At 41.0% G+C, this 19,461-nt stretch overlaps 1 pseudogene; it reads left to right on the plus strand.

Annotated features, from left to right (window-relative positions):
* The window catches only part of LOC135460511 (protein patched homolog 1-like), a 144,345-nt pseudogene that overhangs the window by 75,539 nt on the left and 49,345 nt on the right, over positions 1–19,461 (plus strand).

Genomic DNA, 19,461 nt, shown 5'->3' on the forward strand with positions numbered 1-19,461 from the left:
ATGCAAACACCAAGAAGTTTGTGATAGTCCAAGTGAATCAGACTGTTGGTGCAATTTCACCTTAATACAGCCTGTAGAAGTGACTTGCCTTTAAGGTCATGATGTTATCAGGCTCTCATTTAAATTTAAAATGGATACTACACTTTTTACAATAGCAGGACCTAATACAACTCACACTAGTACTCAAATAGTTCAGACCCAACCCAAACTTAAACCTGAAGTGTATGAAATAGGCCCATATATAGTAAAGAATGTGGGTGAAGAACAACTGTTGTTCAATCCAGAACGGTCTCTTGAACATGTTGAATTGCTAATGCAAATTAACAACTCAGAAATCCAACCACCCTGCTCCTCTTTCCTATAAACCTCCTTTGAAGACTAGACAACTTGGTTACAAAGACAAGTACATCTCAAGAGCAGAATAAGAAAGGATCTAACTGAGATATTAGGGACAGGATTAGGAGTTTTAAATGGAATTGATTCAGAAATACTGATGATTAAGCTGGCCACTGCAGCAGGTAGCCTAACAAAATTGAAGCAGCCTTTACAGTCATCTCTATTGCCATTAGGAACTAGCCGGTGGCAGATTTCAAAAGTACTGCCAAAGTAAGAAAAGGCCAGGGACCAAGACCACAAGTTAATAGAAGCACTTAGTACAGTTCAAGATAATGTGTCTTTAGCTTTCAGTTGTATACAAGCACAGTTATGGATGCAAGCACCAGCAGCTTTGATCATACAGGAAGGGGGTGAAAGTAACTTTCCAGCTGAAATTCGGAAAGTTGTCTGGGATAATGCGATTGATTTTGAAAGGAAGTTTCAATCCTGGTGGACTATGGTAAATTTCACCTATGATCCTGCTTCTAATGTGGCCACTGCCTTTGTGCTTACCATACGTAATGCCACTGTTTACGTTATCCACCCCATCATTGCACTAAGAATAAATAATAAAAAAACTGTGCTCTACCCTTCAGAATATAGAGTGTGGGCACAAAAGGTGAATGAAAAATGGCAAACAGTAAACTTGGAATCCTGCATTACTAGAAAACAACTAAGATTCATTTGTGAAAGCAATACTATTAATGCCCAAGATGTGTTTTTAGACACTGAAGAGAGTATTTGCCAATTCAAGATTCATCCAGTCACTGATCAGAAAACTGTGCTCGTATATACTAGTAAAGGTTGTGTGTGCTTGAGAACTGCTTGTGCTACTGTAAAAAATTGATAACAACTATGTCATTTTGTCTAGTAGAAATAATTCTATTTTTTTGTATTTGTCATTTTTTAAGATTATCGAGTGTGATTTTTTGTACTTAGTGCCAGTGGCATCCCACCAGTTGATTAAAGCCACTTACACAATGTATCATAGACTATCACCTACTCCTATTAAGATAGACCTTACATTAATAAAACAATTAATTAAGCACCAAGACCTACTGGGGATCTTGAAAAAAATCCAAGAAAGCAGAAAGAAAACCCTAATTACTGTCCAACATGATACAAAAGAAATAACCAGAATTCTGCAAAGAATAAAACAAAATGCAGATCATCACTAGTGAGATGTGATCTTTAGGTAGTCACCAATTGCAAATAGAATCTTTAATAAGTTGTGTCATCTCATTGTAGTTTTGTTAATATTAGTTAGAATAAGTTTAATATTATCCATTATATTGCTGTTTTGGAATTAGACAATACTACAGCGAGTAGCTTTGTTAACCTCCTTATCAAACGAACTTAGTAAAGCATTAAGCGACACTTATTGTTGTAGAGATTTGCATTAAGTTAAAGAATTTACTTATTTTCTAGGAAAGGGGAGAAAGGAGACAGAGCGGAAATTTTCCAGAGTAGAAATCTATTTTGATTTAGGTGAAATGTACATCTTTAAGTCTGTAGTTTGAAAACATACCTGTTTACTCTGACTGCCTGTTCTCGTAAAAAGCCTAAGCTCCGAGAAAGGCTGTGCTCCAGCTGAAAGACAGAGATAAAGAGAGGGAAGACAGAGAAACAGAAAGACTGCTGTTAGAGCAGGTCAACGTGACCTAAGAATTCTTTCTGAAAAAGAAGAGTTAGCGGCAAATGTCACGCAAAATTTGTAAAAATTAATATTCATGAACGCATTGTGAAATTGCATGCATATGTATTTGAGAGGTAGATAAAAAAAGATCTGGAGTTCCCAGAGGTGTGCATGTCTTTTAAAGAAAGTAATCTCCACATACGTCCAGCACTGTAATAAACATACCATCTTTACAACTTTCACAAAGTTGTAGAGTTTTGTCTCTGCAAAACACATTAAAGAACATCCTTTGTTAAGAAAATTTTTACATATTTCATATTTTTCAAAACAGCAGGCATTCATTTTCCTGAGAGATTCAGTCTATTCTAGAGAGGATCAGAAGGAAATAACACAGTTTTAAAGTCTTGTCTATGGTCTATGACATTGCATACCTTTGTGTGTCAGAATTCATAAATCATTAAATGGTCATGGGATCTTTTCTCTCAAATATTAAAGCAATGTTTAAATGCTACTTAGGCTTTAAACAATAGATAAACTATTTGAGGACATGTTTTAATGGTGAACATGGTGGTGATGCTAGGTTGATGATTGGACTTTGTTTTGCGGAGAAAAGAAGAAACCTCACAACTTGTAAAAGTTGTAAAGCCCGGTATGCTTTATTACGACGCGCGCCGGACGCAAGACTCCCCAAAAGGGCATGCGTACCCCTGAAGATTTCAGACCTCCTTTTATCCCCCTTCCAAATGCATATGCATACAGTTTCACAATAAGTTCATACATATTCATCTTGCATGACACTTAGCACTAATACTTCTTTATCGGAGGAATTCCTAGGTCGGGGGCAGATTGACCTTGTGGTTTTTCTGTTTTTCTTTCTCTGTCTCCTTGCTGTCTCTGGAACGCGGCCTCTCCTTCAGCTTTAGCTCCACAGACCCTTCACCTCTCCCAGACACTTCACCTAGTTCAGGATGGATCCTTACTCTGTCTCATTCCCCCCTTTCCTAGGGAATAAGTAAATTCTTTTACTTAAGGAAAATTTCCACGACAATAAGTGTCTTTTAATGCTTCACTATGTACGTTTGATAAAGAGGTTAGTACAGCCATTCGTTGTAGTATTCTCCAGTTCCAAATTAACAATGCAATAGATAATCCTAAGCTTATCCCAACTAATATTAGTAAAACTACAATAGGGTGGCACAACTTATTAAAGATTCCATTTGCAGTTGGTGACTATCCAAAGATCACATCTCACCAGTGATGATCCATATTTTACTTTTTGTAGAACTCTGGTTATCTCTTTTGTATCATGTTGGACAGTAATTAAGGTTTTCTTTCCACTTTCTTGGATTTCTTTCAAGACTTCTAATAGGTCTTGGTGCTTAATTAATTGTTTTACCAATGTAAGGCTCACCCCAATAGGGATAGGTAGTAGTCTGTGATACACTGTGTAATTGGCTGTAATCAGCTGGTGGGATGTTACTGGTACCAAATACGAAAAATCACACCAAATAATCTTAACAAAGTTACAAATACAGAGATTAGAATGGTTTCTACTAGACAGAATAACATCATTGCTATCAATTTGTACAGCAGCACAAGCAGTTCTCAAGCATACGCCCCTTTCCAGTATATACGAGCACAGTTTTCTGGCCAGTGACTGGATGAATTTCAAAGTGGCAAATACTCTGTTCAGTGTCCAAACACATCCTGGGCATTAACAGTATTGCTTTCACAAATGAATCCCATTCGTTCTCTAGTAATGCAGGATTCTAAGTTTATTGTCTGCCACTTTTCATTCATCTTTTCGTGCCCACACTCTATGTTCTGAAGGATAGAGTGTTGTTTTTTTCATGGTTTAATGCTAGGGCAACGATGGAATGGATAACTTAAACAGTGGCATTACGTATGGTAAGCACAAAGGCAGTGGCCACATTAGAAACAGGATCATAGGTGAAATTCACCATAGTCCACCAGGATTGAAACTTCCTTTCAAAATCAATTGCATTATCCCATTCAATTTTCCGAATTTCAGCTGGAAAATTACCTTCACCCCTTTCCTATATGATCAGAGCTGCTGTTGCTTGTATCCATAACTGTGCTTGTATACAACTGAAAGCTAAAGACACATTATCTTGAACTATACTAAGTGCTTCTACTATCAATTTGTGGTCTTGGTCTCCGGCCTCTTCATACTTCTTTACTTTGGCAGTACTTTTGAAATCTGTCACTGGCTAGTTCCTAATGCCAATAGAGATTACTATAAAGGCTGTTTCAATTTTGTTAGGCTACCTGCTGCAGCAGCCAGTTTATTCATCAGTATTTCTGAATCAATTCCATTTAAAACTCCTAATCTTGTCCCTAATATGCCAGTTAGATGTTTGTTATGGGGAACAGGAACTGCTTTCTGTCCATGATCATCCCTCCCTGCCAGAGGGATGTGCTGGGCTCACACTGCAAATTCGGACACACTTCACAAGTGTATCTGACAGAGGTTTAGGTCATACTTGAGACAGATGTTTGTTCTGAAATGTAGAGACTTCAGGGAATCTAACCTCTCTCTCTCCCTCCAAAGCACCTGATTTCTCAGATGTGTGGCAAGCAGGAATGTCTCTCCTGGTCACCCACCTTGCCCTTAGCTAAGATCAAGCTGTGGACTGTGTTCAAGGGCAGAAGATAATGGAGGGGAAATCTTGAGAGAAGAGCCTAAATTCATTGCAGTGCCTCAGAAGAAACTGGGATCAGGTTTCTGCTATTTGAAACACTCAGCACAAAAGTGATGCTCAAAATCTTACAGCTTGCTGCTGAGCTCTGAGGGGTCTCTCTCTCTACCTCTTTTAAGCAGAATCCAACCGCCTCAGACTGGGACAATCACTGATCCAAATCTCAGTAGGAAAAGGGATAGCTATAAATAAGGAAAATCACCTTCCTTGCTTGTGTTAATTCACCACCTGCAGTTCAGCACCCTTTACCAGCCATTGCCTGGGGGTTCAGCCAACCAGCTTGGAAAATGACTTAAGGAAACTGATTTCTTGGTGTTCCTGGTTCTAGGCACCTGGAGAGCTGGCTCCTTCCTTTCTTGTTCTGCTCCTGAGATATGCCTGTTTCTCTGACCATGTTTCCAGCCCTCAAAGGAAGTTTTTAGGAAGGAGGAGCAGGCTGGTTGGATTTTTGAGATGTTAATTTGCATTATCAACTCCACACGTTTGAGAGACCATTCTGGATTGAATAATAGCTGTTGTTCAGTCACATTCTTTACTACGTTAGGTCTAAGTTTGGAGTTTGGGTAGAGTCTGAACTAGTATGGGGTGTATAAGGCCCCGCTGTGGTAAAAAGTGCAGTGTCCACTTTGAATTCAAATGAAAGTCTGACAGTAACTCGAGCTCAAAGGCAGGTCACTTCTACAGGCTGTATCAGGGTGAAATTACACCAACAGTCTGATTCGCTTAGGTCATCACAGACTTCCTGGTGTTCATATACACCAGGGGAGGTTCAGACACTAATTACATCTGGTCTCTCATAAGCCATCCAATTGATGACTAAGCACTTTACTTTGATTTCTCCTCTTCAGATTCCTTGAAGTGTTCACAGTTCCCGTTCTTGCTATTCTTACTCTTCACATACTTGATTCTCGTGGATTACTACAGTAGATATGTTTAATATAAACCTTCTTTATCTCAGAAGGTTTTCCTATGGATCCAGTATACTGATTAAATGCCAGGGACCAAGGCCATTCAGCATTGCTTTGGGTAGAGGTACTCTCTAGTTCTAAAACTTCAGTTATAATTCCATACAAAACAATTCTGTACACTAAAGTATGAGCTACTCCCGACCGCAATATACTCATTTTGCCCGAGTAAGTTTTAGTCTCAGTTCATTGTCTCCTGGTGTCACTCCTGAAGGGGCTTCTGGGCCTTCTTCACCCGAGAGTGATGGATCCAGCATTCTGCTCCTTGATTTTGATTGCAGTGAAGGTGGTGAGAGGTACTTGCAGTGGTCTCTCTCACTGTGGTTCCGAAGTCTTCTCTGTAAGAGACTTAACATATACATCAACCCCAGGCTATCCAACTCCCTGCTCCGAGTTCCAGCCACAAGTTTCTCAATTACTCTGAGCTGTTTGCTTAATGCCACCATGTAAGTGGACATTCTGGACATTACCCTTGTATTCTATATGGTCTTCTATAAGGCATTCCAAAAGGATTCAGCATTCCTTTAGCTCAAAAGGTTTAGTTTGAATTTGCAATAGTGCTAGTGGAAGAGCTTCTTGCCCCAGTCTTATGATTTGCTGCTTAATCAAATAATTCATTCTCTCCCCCTGGCCGCTTGATTGGGGGCGGTATGGGGTGTGCAGTTCTTAATCTATGCCCAGATGGCTACTAATCTGTTGCACTATTTTGGAAATGAAAGGCGATTCTTTATCTGAGGATATTGTGGCTGGAACTCTGAAGCGTGGTATTATTTCTTGTAAAAATACTCTGGTCACCTCTTGAGCTTTGACAGTTCTGGTGGGGAATGTTTCTGGCCACCCTGAAAATGTATCTATTAATACCAGTAAATACTGATACCCCCCTTTCCTTGGGAGTTCTGTACAGTCAATTTGCCACTGCTGTACAGGCCCATGGCCTCTCCCAGTCTGACCGAGTTTTGGCCCGGGGGGTATTTTGAGGTTAGTCTGGAGGCAAGGATCACATTATCAGCTCACCTGAGTGATAGTGGCATATAGATTCCTGACAATGATACAACAGTCCTTTCAATCAGATGTGTGTTCTAGAAAGCCTGTGGGAATTACTACTTCAAAGTCAACACTTCATTCCAGTGCACTCTGTATCACTCGCAGCCTTGGTCATTTCGAGAAAGGAGCCACACTCTATAAAAGGCTTTAAGTAGTTAGGCCCTAGTGTGTTTTCTAGTGCCCTTCCTTCACTAGTAACCACGAAAATGGGAAGGGATTACTAGCTCTCTTCCAATGGTAGCCCACCCCTTGCAGTTGTACGTCTCTTTTGATTAGTATTATTGTATTATGGCTTACCTTCGAGGAAAATCTGTACCTCACCCTTTGCTGCTTTCTTTGCCTCTCCATCCGCCAGCTCATTTCTTTCCTCCAATTTTAAGCTCACTCTCTGGTGTGCCTTAATATGCTTTTTCAGGTAGCTGAACTGCTTCCAGCAGCCGGATTGTCTCTTCTTTCTCTGTGAGGTCTGCAGTCCCCTCTCCTTCCAGATGGCTTCATGTGCATGCACAACTCTGAATGCCTTTTGCTGTTTCTAAGGCATGGGTCCATGCATTTATCTCAGCATCCTGTGCAGAGGTACCTGTTGGTAAGGGTCCAGATTCTATTACCTCTCTGCAGGTAGTCACTGTGAACTTTGCAATGTCGCTTTCTTGTCAGTGAACCAGGTCTCTGCATCGTCCAGAGGAGTGTCCTTTAGATCTGGGCGGCTGGAGTAGGTAGCTTCAGTGGTCTCTAGGCAATCGTGGTGTACTGCTTCTCCTTGATTCCACTGAGAAAAGAAGCTGGGTTGACAATATTGGTTACCTCTATCTCTACATCATCTTGCTCTACCATGATGGCCTGGTATTTCAGAAACCTCTCTGGTGAAAAGCCAGTGGCCACCCTTTACTTCCAGTACTGCAGACACTGTGTGGGACACTAGCACAGTCATTTTGTCCCAGGGTAAACTTGTGTGCCTCTTGAATGTTCAGCACAACTGCTGCTACAGCTCTGAGGCAACCTGGCCATCCTTTGGCTGTTGCATCTAGTTGCTTAGAGAGGTAAGCAACTGCCCTCCGGTATGGACCCAAGTCCTGAGCCAATATTCCCAGAGCAATTCCTTGCATGGAAAAATAGAAAGAATGCTTTACTTACATCTGGAAGTTTCAAAGCTGGAGCCGACATGAGAGCACTCTCTAGCTGGCGAAAGGCCCGTGTGGTGTCTCTTGTCCACTGGAGATCTCAGTTCCCATTGGCAATAAGAGCACAGAGGGGTCTGGAGATTACCTTCTGTTTCACTACCTGTGCCTTTTTCTTTGAGACTCTGTGTCCTTGGAGTCCTAGGAAATTCAAAAGGCTTACCGTCCAGGCTTCTCTCACTTCCCTCGTCTGAGTGGCTACTAGAAGATCATCTATGTACTGCAACAGCCTCCTTTCCTCTTGTGGAGCTTCCTGGGACTCTGGGTCTTTGCAAGCTGTTCTCCACTCGGAGTGGAGAATTTTGAAGCCTCCAGGCACATGGACTATGTGAGCTTGTGTTTGAATGCAAAAATGTTCTGGCTGGCTTCGTGGATAGGGAGGCAAAAGAAGGCATCTCTTAGGCCTAAAACAGTGAACCAGGTTAGCTCAGGTGTTAAAAAAGTTAGTAAGGTCTATGGATTTGCTACCACAGGGTACAAATTCTGTGTTATCTTATTGACAGCCCTTAATCCAGTACTACCAGTTATTGGACTGATTCCTTCCTTACCTTCCTTTTGAGGGTACTACTCAGTTCTCACTGGTTGTGTTCTTTCATTAAGCTTGATGGGGGAGCATCCCATGGGGGAGCATCTTTCACTCTCCCTGGTGCAGCAGAGGCCCATACCCTTGAAAACACTTATTTACTTATTTTAATATCTCCTTACTAATGTCTTTCTTAATTTCAGTGTCTGTTAATATTAAACCTAACATCTTTATATTATTTGCCTCCAGAGTAACCTTTCTCACTTGAGAATGTTTAGCAAATTGAGTGAATTGTACAAAAGCTTTTAGGTACACATAGTACACATGTTACTTTAAAGGTTTGCAAAAGTATGCCTTCTCAGACTGGCCAGTTGTTCCTTCCCCACACTACAACATAAACATTCTCCACAGGTACTAAAGCTTTATTTAGAACTGAACACATGACCCTTGTGCTGACAAAAGTTCTTCCGTTTTGGGAAGGTTACCTTTACCCCTCCTCCCTTACCTTGGGAGGAAGCCTTTACAAATCATATGTACTCATTTTGCGAACTGTGATTGCTTCGCATTTCAGCGCGATAATCCTTGCCTGATTTCATATGTTGCTATCTTATGCTACTTTCTCTTTGCCTTGTTTTCCTTTTCAAGGGCTAAGACCAGAGAGCGGTCTGATCTCACAGTCTCTTTGTCATTCTGGGTGATTTCTTAAAACAAAAGACATTTCAGCATACAAAAACTATCCCATTTATCTTCCTATTATAAAACAGTACTAACAGCAATGAAGCACTATAAATCGTTTTATTTTCTGAGCTGCTCTTACTGGCAACCTCGTCCCAGCGAGCCCCTCCCAAAAGGGGCTAATTTAGGAATCTGTTTGCTCTGGTCAGTTCTCATTATTTATTTCTCCTTGCCCTATCTCGCTTCCATTTGAACCTTTTACAGACCTTCACAGTAGTTTCTCAGTTTTCCTCCTATACACACAGCTCCAGGTGGCAGGTATCAGATGTGATTCCCACACACAAGCTCTAAGACCTTAGGTTCTGAATCCGCTTGACCAGAAACCTTTAATTTACACTCGGGGCGTGTACCCTGACACTTATTGGAACAGCAAAACAGCAATACCAGTGTTTCTCATAAACACCGCACTGCAATAATACCTGCACATCCAGCTTTTGCCCACAGGCCATTCCCGTGTTCCCTGGGGAGACAGGGCAGCCAGAGCTGTCCCTGTGCCCAGGGCACAGCCACTGTCACCTCACACAGCCTGCTAGCCTCTTGATGTACCAAAGGCTCCCCGAAATTGCTCACAAAGGCAGGCTATTCTGTTTGTTACAGAGAACTTTAAATCCCTACAGCAGATTGTTTCCAGTAAAGACTTACTGCAGTACCAACTGAAGTCTCATAAATCTCATAAGTCTCATTAACTAATTCATCTCATTCACCTCTTCTATATAAACTCTGTTTTACAAAATATCAGTCTTTTCTAGTTCTCTTCTTGCACAATCTAATTAAACACTGTGTCTACTTACACTTGTTTTGCTGCTTTGCAAAAAGGCTGTGCTAGTCACAGCTTAAACTCTGATATGCCCACAGACACACACGCTCACTCCCCCCCCTCCCCTTATCTCAAATTCACTAGAGCCAAGGCTTGAATTACTATGAGGGGGAGAATTCTTGCAATTCCTTTAACTCACTTTATCGAAGTTAAACATAAATCACTGTACTATAGTTCTCCTATGTAAAATGCTACTCTTGTTGCAACAAAATCTTAAAATCTCCACAAACACCACTATACAATCTGAGAATCAAATTACCACAATGCAGCGGAAGAAAATCACCACACAAAATCACTGGGAAAGGGCATATTTATCAAAGTGCTCACTTTTCTCGACACAACACAGCACACCATAATTCGGCATTTACTCAAATCAATTTTTCCTGGACACAATCAAAATAACAGCACACAGTCTAGAGATCAAGTCCAAACATCCAAGGCAAAGGAACTCTCTGAGCTCATACTCACGGTTAAAATGTACCAAATCTACACAAATCACTACATTCAAACATGATAAATACCATCACTGACATTCCTCCACTCGCTTCTCCGCAGGGCACTTCTCTCCCTGCCCCCGCAGCCTGCTGCAGCCGGCGCCTCTGGCCTCACTCGGCTGCTTCAAACACGGGGAGTACTGACCCCCCCCGCACTGTAGGGCACTGTAGATTTACTCTCTTTTATACACCATACACTTATCACCTGCACGATCACAAACACAGTGCACTGGCCACACACATTAACCATACAGCAACACAGTGTCCGGACATCACACACACGAACAAAACACACACGGGCTCACCAGTTCTGCTCTATCAGAACTATGAATTCCCAATACACACATACACGGGTTCACCCGGCTTACCCCCAAAGCCGCTAGCGGTCTGCTCAATCAGAACGATGAACTCCGTCTCTAATACAGCTGCTCTATCAGCTGAATCCCATCTCTAATACAGCTGCTCTATCAGCTGAACCCATGAACCCAGACGTCTCTGGGTGATTTACTCCCTTTCTCTCCTTCCTCCCCCCCCGGGGCCCCATAGTACATACTGTATTGTCCTCCGCAGGCCAGCGGGTCGTTGTCTGTCCTCGCAGGTGGCAAGTTGAGACAAGCGGAGCCCCACCAGGAAAAAATCCTGGGGCGCGCCATGGAGGTCCGTCTATCCCCCCTGCCCCCGCGGGGACAGAGAACTCCTGGCTTGGCTCGCCAAAATGTTTTGCGGAGAAAAGAAGAAACCTCACAACTTGTAAAAGTTGTAAAGCCCGGTATGCTTTATTACGACGTGCACCGGATGCAAGACTCCCCAAAAGGGCATGCGTACCCCTGAAGATTTCAGACCTCCTTTTATCCCCCTTCCAAATGCATATGCATACAGTTTCACAATAAGTTCATACATATTCATCTTGCATGACACTTAGCACTAATTCTTCTTTATCGGAGGAATTCCTAGGTCGGGGGCAGATTGACCTTGTGGTTTTTCTGTTTTTCTTTCTCTGTCTCCTTGCTGTCTCTGGAACGCGGCCTCTCCTTCAGCTTTAGCTCCACAGACCCTTCACCTCTCCCAGACACTTCACCTAGTTCAGGATGGATCCTTACTCTGTCTCAACTTGATCATCTTAAAGGTCTTTTACAAACTTAACAATTTTGTAATTCTACAATTTTAGTAGTTATGTCTTCAGCCAATCAGCAGGATCAAAATCTTACTTTAAACAGCCTGGAGATAACAAATGTGAAACATCAGTAGAAACCACTTTTATGTACTATATATATGGTATATTTAGGATTGAAATAACTATAAAATATTTGAATACATGACTGATTGCATCATTATCAGAAAAGTAAAAGCAAGAACTAGTCTTCTGATTTTACTTTACAGCTTCAAAACCCTGAAATTCATTCAATAGGTTACTATAATTTTGCATTGTTTTTGCGTGGCAAGGTTTTGGTATCAGGGAGGGGACATGGCTGGCTTCCTTGAGAAGCTGCTGGAAGCTTCCCCTATGCCTGATAGAGCCAATGACACCTGGCTCCAGGACAGAACTGCCACTGCCCGAGGCTGGGCCAATCAATGATGGTGGTAACATCTCTGTGATAACATATTTAAAAAGGGGAAAAGTTATTGCACAGGAACAACTGCAGCCAGAGAATAGATGAGTGAGAATATATGTGAGAGAAGCAGTTTTGAGGACACCAAGGTCAGTGGAAAAGGAGGAGGAGGAGGTGCTCCAGGCACCAGAGCTGAGATTCCCCTGCAGCCTGTGGTGAAGACCATGGTGAGGCAGCTGTGCCCCTGCAGCCCATGAAGGTTAACAGTGGAGCAGAGATCTACCTGCAGCCTATGGAGGACTCTACACTGGAGCAGGTAGATGCCTGAAGGAAGCTGTGACCCTGTGGGAAGCCCACGCTGGAGCAGGGTCCTGGCAGGACCTGTGGACCCATGGAGAGAGAAGCCCACACTCGAGCAGGACTTGTGATCCTTGCAGCTCTGATCCATGTGCAGTGGTGAGAGCGCTGGACATGGAAGAAAGAGGTCACGATGGCAAATGTTCTCCGGGCGGTGCCACGAGTGACATGGAAACACACGAGGTTTCAACTGTGTTTCCTGGGGAAGCCTATGGCACAAGAAAGGCTCCTCTCCTCTTGATGAACTGAGAATTGCTTATCTAAAGGGTGGTGATGGACTGAGAGTTGGTGATCTGAGGGATGGATGTGTTGGAAATTTGGTGGGGGGAGGAGGAAATGTTTTTGGAAGGTTTTAATTTTTTCTGTGTGTTTCTTTTTACATATAGTTGTAGTTTAGTTAATAAAGTTTTCTTTTCTTTATTTCTAAGTGGGGGCCTACTTTGCTTATTCCTGGTCACATCTCACAGCAGACACCAGGGAGAGTGTATTTTCATGGGGGCACTGGCATTGCACCAGCGTCAAACCATGACAGGGAGTGATAGAGCAGCTTTGGTGGGTGCCTGGCATCCAGCCAGGGTCAACCCACCACAGATTTTCACAAATAAAGACAGAAAAATGCAAAATTGCATTATTTAGGGTCACATAAGTTGAATATTTTTAAAATATGAACTTTGAATGTATTTTCTTTTGAGTTGCCAAATTTAAAGGCTGATTTTCAACATCAAAAGCAGACATTGATCTGTGTTGGAAGGAGGGCTCATTTACATCAGGTCAGGCACTCCATTTGTGTAATCAAATTTTTGTCATTTTTTTGAGTGTTAGCACCCAAGCATTGTTTATTTCAGAAGTTTGCAGGTGAGGCACTTGATAATTTATATGCTTTCTTCATCCTGAAACTGGGCTAATATAGAGATGCCTGCTAATTATATAATGAGTAAAATATAAAGGCTTCTTTTTCTTTTCTTTCTCTTGAGGCCTCTTCTATTTTCTTCCATTTTTTGGGAGAAAAACAACCCTCAGTGACTTGTCCTTATCTACTGCTATCTTTCAAACTGATCTGTGCCCAATTTTTCCCCTTGTAAGGTGAGTGACCAGCTATGTTTTATTGTAAATAAATATCATTAAGAATAATGATAGATGCTGCACCACATATGTTTATACAGATTCTCTGTGAATCTCTGTGTAAGAAAGGGTTACAGTTTGAAGGAGAGGTTGTTTTTCTTTAAATAATGATCACTTTGCTAATTGACTATTCTTGTTCCAATATAAGACTAATTTTGGTAGACCAGCTCATTAAATCAAGTTAAATACGAGCAGGACAGTTCAACAGATAATCACAAAATGGTTTTTTGGGGCTTTTTTGGGTTTTTTTTTGCTGAACTTTAAGTACATCAAATGCATAGTGCTTTACTAAATAGAGCAAATTCATTAAAATTTAATTAAACCTTTATTTCATTACTGATTTAAAAATATACTTTAATGTTTTTGTGGTACTTCAATTACTTCAGATCCCTTAAATGTGAGGACTTTGGTCCTAGTTCCAGATTTGCTTTTGCTCCCACCTTTTTGTACTGTGAGACTAAATAGGGCAGGATCTCATATAAAAGTGCAATTTATTGACAACTCTGTTTTTTCCACTTAAAAAATGTTGATGCCACCACATATCTAGATATAGAGATATTAAAAATCTTAAGAAAACTACTATTAAAATAAAACGAATGAACTACAGTAGGCTTACCATAATGAAACTGGAATGTAAAATATACCTCCCAGTTCCCTCAGGGAGAAGCTTGAAAGTGTCTGATGAGTAAACATGAAAAATGGGTGAATGGGGGAAAATTTAAAGGTGTTTTTATGCTTTATAAAGCCATTGCCCTAAATGAAGTTTAGTAAGTACTTTACTTCTCTTGTGATTGATCTCTAGGCAGCTGTAGTAAACCCCTCAACTTTAGCCAGGGCCTCTTGGAGAATAGAAAGCTGACACAGCGGCAAAGAAGCTTCCTGTCTCCAGGGACATCTGCCTTATACCTTATCCCTATAGCCATGTAAGGCAATATCTTGTTAACCCTACTATTGGTCACTTATGGTCACTCTAACACCTTTGCCATTGGTCAGGACTGGATCTGGGCCAAGTCTATAAAAGGAGCATGCTGTACCCCTACTAACTCAGAAGAAGAAGAGCTGAGACCCTTCACGGAACCCCTACAATAAAGCCATACATGTGGAACAGCCGGCGTCTTCTCCTTCTCCTCTCTCTACCATCTGCTGGAGCCTTAAGCCAAGTGCGAAAGCTACCTAGCAAGAAAAGCTGAAATCACAAGAGCTGGCTCATCACTAAGTGCTGAATATTCCCTGCTTGCTAGGGGCTGACCCGCAGCCTTGGTCTGAGAGTGAGCTGGCCTCTGGCACTCAGTCCCCCTGGGAGCTGAGCTCTGGAGCTGTCACAGCTTGCCCTAAGATAAGACCAAATAAAGGCTCATTTAGGCAGCAGTTGAGATGGTATTCAACTTTGCTATGGTTTTGCGGATTTTTCCTGCTATTCTGAGCATGGACCTTTATTGTCGGGAAGACAGGAGACTGGATATATTCTGCTGTTTTACAAGGTGAGAATGTGTAATAGAATTACAGTATATGAGATGCATCCTTTTTGTCTTTACCAATCAGTGCTAATGTCCCTTGTCAAGAGTGGGAGTTCTTCATTGCAGCGGGACAGCAGCAGGGTCAGTTTGTTATTGCCATGGTTTTTATTGCTGAATTACATTGCTACACTCACACACACACACTTTTTCCTTTATTCATACCTACATCCATTTTAGCCATTGGAAGACAACTTTCTGGAAGCATGTAAAAGAGCCATGCTTTAGTAATAGCTGTATTTTTTGAATTTTATGGGGTATGGCTGGTATTGGTAAACTTTGGAAGACTTAATTCCAGTCTCTTATGGAAGACTGTAAATAACTTGGGCTACTCAGAAGCCTTCCTTAATCACTCTGTGCAAATTTTTTTGCTTTTTGTGCCTTGAAGCCTAAATACATAAAAATAATGTAAAAACTATAAAATTACTTCTCTTTAGCCTACTTCTTCATAGGACTTTGAAGAATTCAGAATGATCAGTACCATTGCAAGGTAACGATTGGTAATTTTTCTGTTAGGGCTTCAATAGTAATTTAGAATGGTAGTATGCACACTCTTACCTAATGTACGTCCAGTTCTGAGGTCATGGGTAGACTAGGAGGAATCTACTGCCATTAGCGGAACCACTGCTTAGATGTAAAGCATATTTTATGACCTTATCACTCTCTTCAACTTCCTGAAGGGTGGCGGTGATGAGCTGGGGGTCGGTCTCTTTCTCCGGGCAACAACAGACAGAACAAGAGGACACAGTCTCAAGCTGCACCAAGGGAGATGCAAGCTAGAATTAAGGAGGAAGTATTTTACAGAAAGAGTGGTCAAATACTGGAATCATCTACCCAGGGAGGTGGTGGAGTCATCATCCCTCGAAGAGTTTAAAAAAAGACTGGATGTTGCACTTGGTGCCATGATCTATTTGAAGTGTTAGAACATGGGTTGGACTCGATGATCTTACAGGTCTCTTCCTGCCTAGAATTTCTGTGATTCTGTGATTCTGTGATTTTCTACATTAGTTTTTACTTTTGCCTGCAATGAAGAGGATAACCTGCATTTCTATACATGTACTCCCACATGCATCTCATAATCAGTATGTAGAGAAATGCCTTTGTGTTCTCAGCCTTTTGCACCCACGGGGAAGCAGACAGAGTCTGACCTTTTTAACTTTGATGCCAGAGAGAGAAAGTGCTCTCCTAAATATGCTTTTGAGGTAGTCATTAGAACAGGGAGTTGATTGGAAGCCAGGACACTCTCTTTCTGTTTCTGTTCAGCCACAGTTTCACTGGATGGTCTAATGTGCTTGAATTTTGGAGGCCCGATTCTCAGAAGCCCAGGGCTGCCAGGCCTTCTATTTATTCCTACATCTAAAGTTGTACCAAATGAGAATGAAAATTTGAGCTGATGTACATATGAAGAAATTCAGTTAATAAGAGCTTGTTTGTTTAGGTAGGCAACATTTTCTTCCTTTTTGTAAGATTTTTCCACTTGGTGAAAAATCTCTGATACTGTTTTCTATCAGCAATTTGCTTTTATTTACAGAAGGAAGCTTGCTTATGACTTTTTTTCTTATAAACTAGGTATCAACTACAATAAATGCTTCAAAAAATGCTTCTGTAATTTTGTCTCTTCATTTTGCCTGTCCTTTCTGGCAATTAATACTCATATATGTTTACATAAATTTTAAAATACAGAGTCAGTGTATGGCAGGTAGTTTCAACCTGCCTCACAAAAGTCTGAGATGTTATTCAGAAGGTCCAAATATTATTTTTCAGTTACTTCAATAGTTTTCAACAGAAGAACTCAGCATGTCATGCATTTTGATCTTCTAAAAAGTTTCATTCTCACCATGGTCATGTAGATGTAATTCACACACATATATAATGCTTTCAGACTGTGTGCAACTACCTGGTTATTGACCTGATTAGTATATGTAATAGAGCAATTTAAGTGGATACCAGTGTCTTCAGACATGCTGGTTCCTTCTTTCTTGGGCACAAAAAACATGCAGAAACAGTCTCAGAGGCCCACACTTTAAACCATATCTAGGAAATACTTTCTAAAAGTGCAGAAGGAAATCCTCATCAAAAAATTATGCTTAATTAACATAAACAATTTCACTGTAGTGGAAGCAGTTTTGATGGAAGCAGATTATCCTGTCTAGCCTGATTAAATGAATACCTATCAAAATGTGAACAATGTTTTTCTCTTGCAGTTCGTGTGCCACTAGAGTGATTCAGATTGAGCCTCAAGCATATGTGAAAAATAGTGATAATACTTACTACAGTACATCCTCATAAAGCTGTCAGAGTTTCATACATGAAACTCAGATTACAATGCAGTCTACAGTGCAGTAACACACAGAATATGATCCTCACCCACAGGTGTATTACACCACAGCAGAACCTTGCTCAGAAATATCTGTGCAGCCAAGTGACAGTGATGCAAGATAATATCAGCTGCCAGAGCCCAGAAAGCACAAACTCAACAAGAGATTTGCTTTCCCAGTTCTCAGATTCCAGTATGAATTGCCTTGAGCCACCCTGTATGAAATGGACACTGCCATCTTTTTCAGAAAAGCATTATGCTCCATTTCTGCTAAACCCAAAAGCTAAGGTAATCAAAAAACTATTTACCTGTTTTTCAAAAATAGACTTCTGCCTTGCCCAGTAGGACAATTATCCTGACAATAGTATTAAATATCAGCAATTAATGGAATTATTTTGGAATTACAGTTCTTAATATTTTTACACAATTTCACACTTTAAAAGTTTTATCTTGGTAGTGCTATAATGGCATACTTTTTAAACGCAAGTTGTTTTAAGGGTTTTGGTGACTTTTGGTAACCTAAGTTCATGAAGAGTGAAACCCAATTTACTTTTTATCTTCATCACCATATAAATTTCCTGTTCACTAAAACACAAATTAGTTTGGCCTTGTAGTGTGTGTATGTGTGCATAAATATACAAAAGCTTAAAAAAATAGTCATGGGCATTATTTCTGAACCTGGTTCTCTGTGCTATTATGAGTTCCTAATTTCTTTAGGAACATAAAACCAAAGGCATTTCCATTTTCTGTTGCAGATTGTGGTTATTTTTCTTTTTCTGGGTTTACTTGGGCTCAGCCTATATGGAACTACCCGGGCTAGAGATGGACTGAATCTCACAGACATTGTACCATGAGAAACCCAGGAATATGACTTTATTGCAGCATAGTTCAAGTATTTCTCATTTTACAACATTTATATAGTGACACAGAAAGCAGACTATCTCAGTCCATATGTCCAGCACTTACTTTATGAACTTCACAAAAGTTTCAGTAATGTGACATACATTTTGTTGGAAGACGATAAGCAGCTTCCCAAAATGTGGTTGCACTGCTTTTGAGACTGACTGCAAGGTAAGAGAGAGAACTACATGAACTTTTCTTTTTAATTCTACAGTAGCAAGTAATTATTCACTGTAGTAATGACCTTCTCTTCCAATACAGTCACATGCTTTAAAGTACACTGTCTTGGTTTGGAAAGACAGGTGTCTGCTAACGAAGGAAGAAGCCTCCCCTGAAATGGAAAAATGTAAACCCCCTCCCTCTGAATTGTTATAAATTTGAAATTAAGGGGGGCTCTGAGGCAAAAATATGGGAGCGGGAATAACAGTTCTTTAATAGGGAAGAAAATAAAAAGATAAAATAAACAATGCAGTAAACTAAAACAACACTGACAGTCAGAACAGGACCTGACACCCTGTTGGTCAGGGTGTTGGTAGCAGTCCAATTGGAATTGTGGCTGCAGTCCTCCTGGAGCATCAGGTGTGGTTCGGTTGGAGCAGTGATCCTGTAGAAAGGTGTAGTCTGCCTCTGAAGATCCAGTGGAAGAGGCACTTGTTCCTCTGGGAAAGCCAGTGGAGAAAGCCATGGTGGTGCTCCAGAATCTCAAGATTATATCTGGGTAGGAATGCTTGGCTCCTCCCCCTGGGCGGAGCATCTCACAATGGGATGCTATAGTTCTTATCAGTCATGCAGTGACATTCAATAGCCTATTATCAGCAGATGTCTTGCCGGAGGGAGGAGTGGTTGTGGAAGAGATAAGGACAACTGCCCACTTAACAGAAGACAACTGCCATACAGATGGCAAGTAGAATACAATTTCCTTGGCAATCCAGGACATATGCTGAGGCTCTGATCTGAACTCAGAAATCAATCCACTGTTTTTCCAACACTTAAATTCGTTGTGGCTAAGGTTACTCCCCAATAAAGCAGCTTTAAAGGAACTTTAAAAGATTATATCCATGAGAGGTCATCTCACGCCATTAATTTCTAAATGGCTAATGAGGAGTTCTGCTTTATAATCAATGTCCGGATTCATGTTTTTCCAAACTCCCTTTGAAAATAGGCTCAGCTGTCATATATGGTCAAATCATCAAGTCAAAAGGACTTGAATACCT

Source organism: Zonotrichia leucophrys, unplaced genomic scaffold, assembly GCF_028769735.1.
Source record: "Zonotrichia leucophrys gambelii isolate GWCS_2022_RI unplaced genomic scaffold, RI_Zleu_2.0 Scaffold_50_376499, whole genome shotgun sequence".
Taxonomy (NCBI): domain Eukaryota; kingdom Metazoa; phylum Chordata; class Aves; order Passeriformes; family Passerellidae; genus Zonotrichia; species Zonotrichia leucophrys.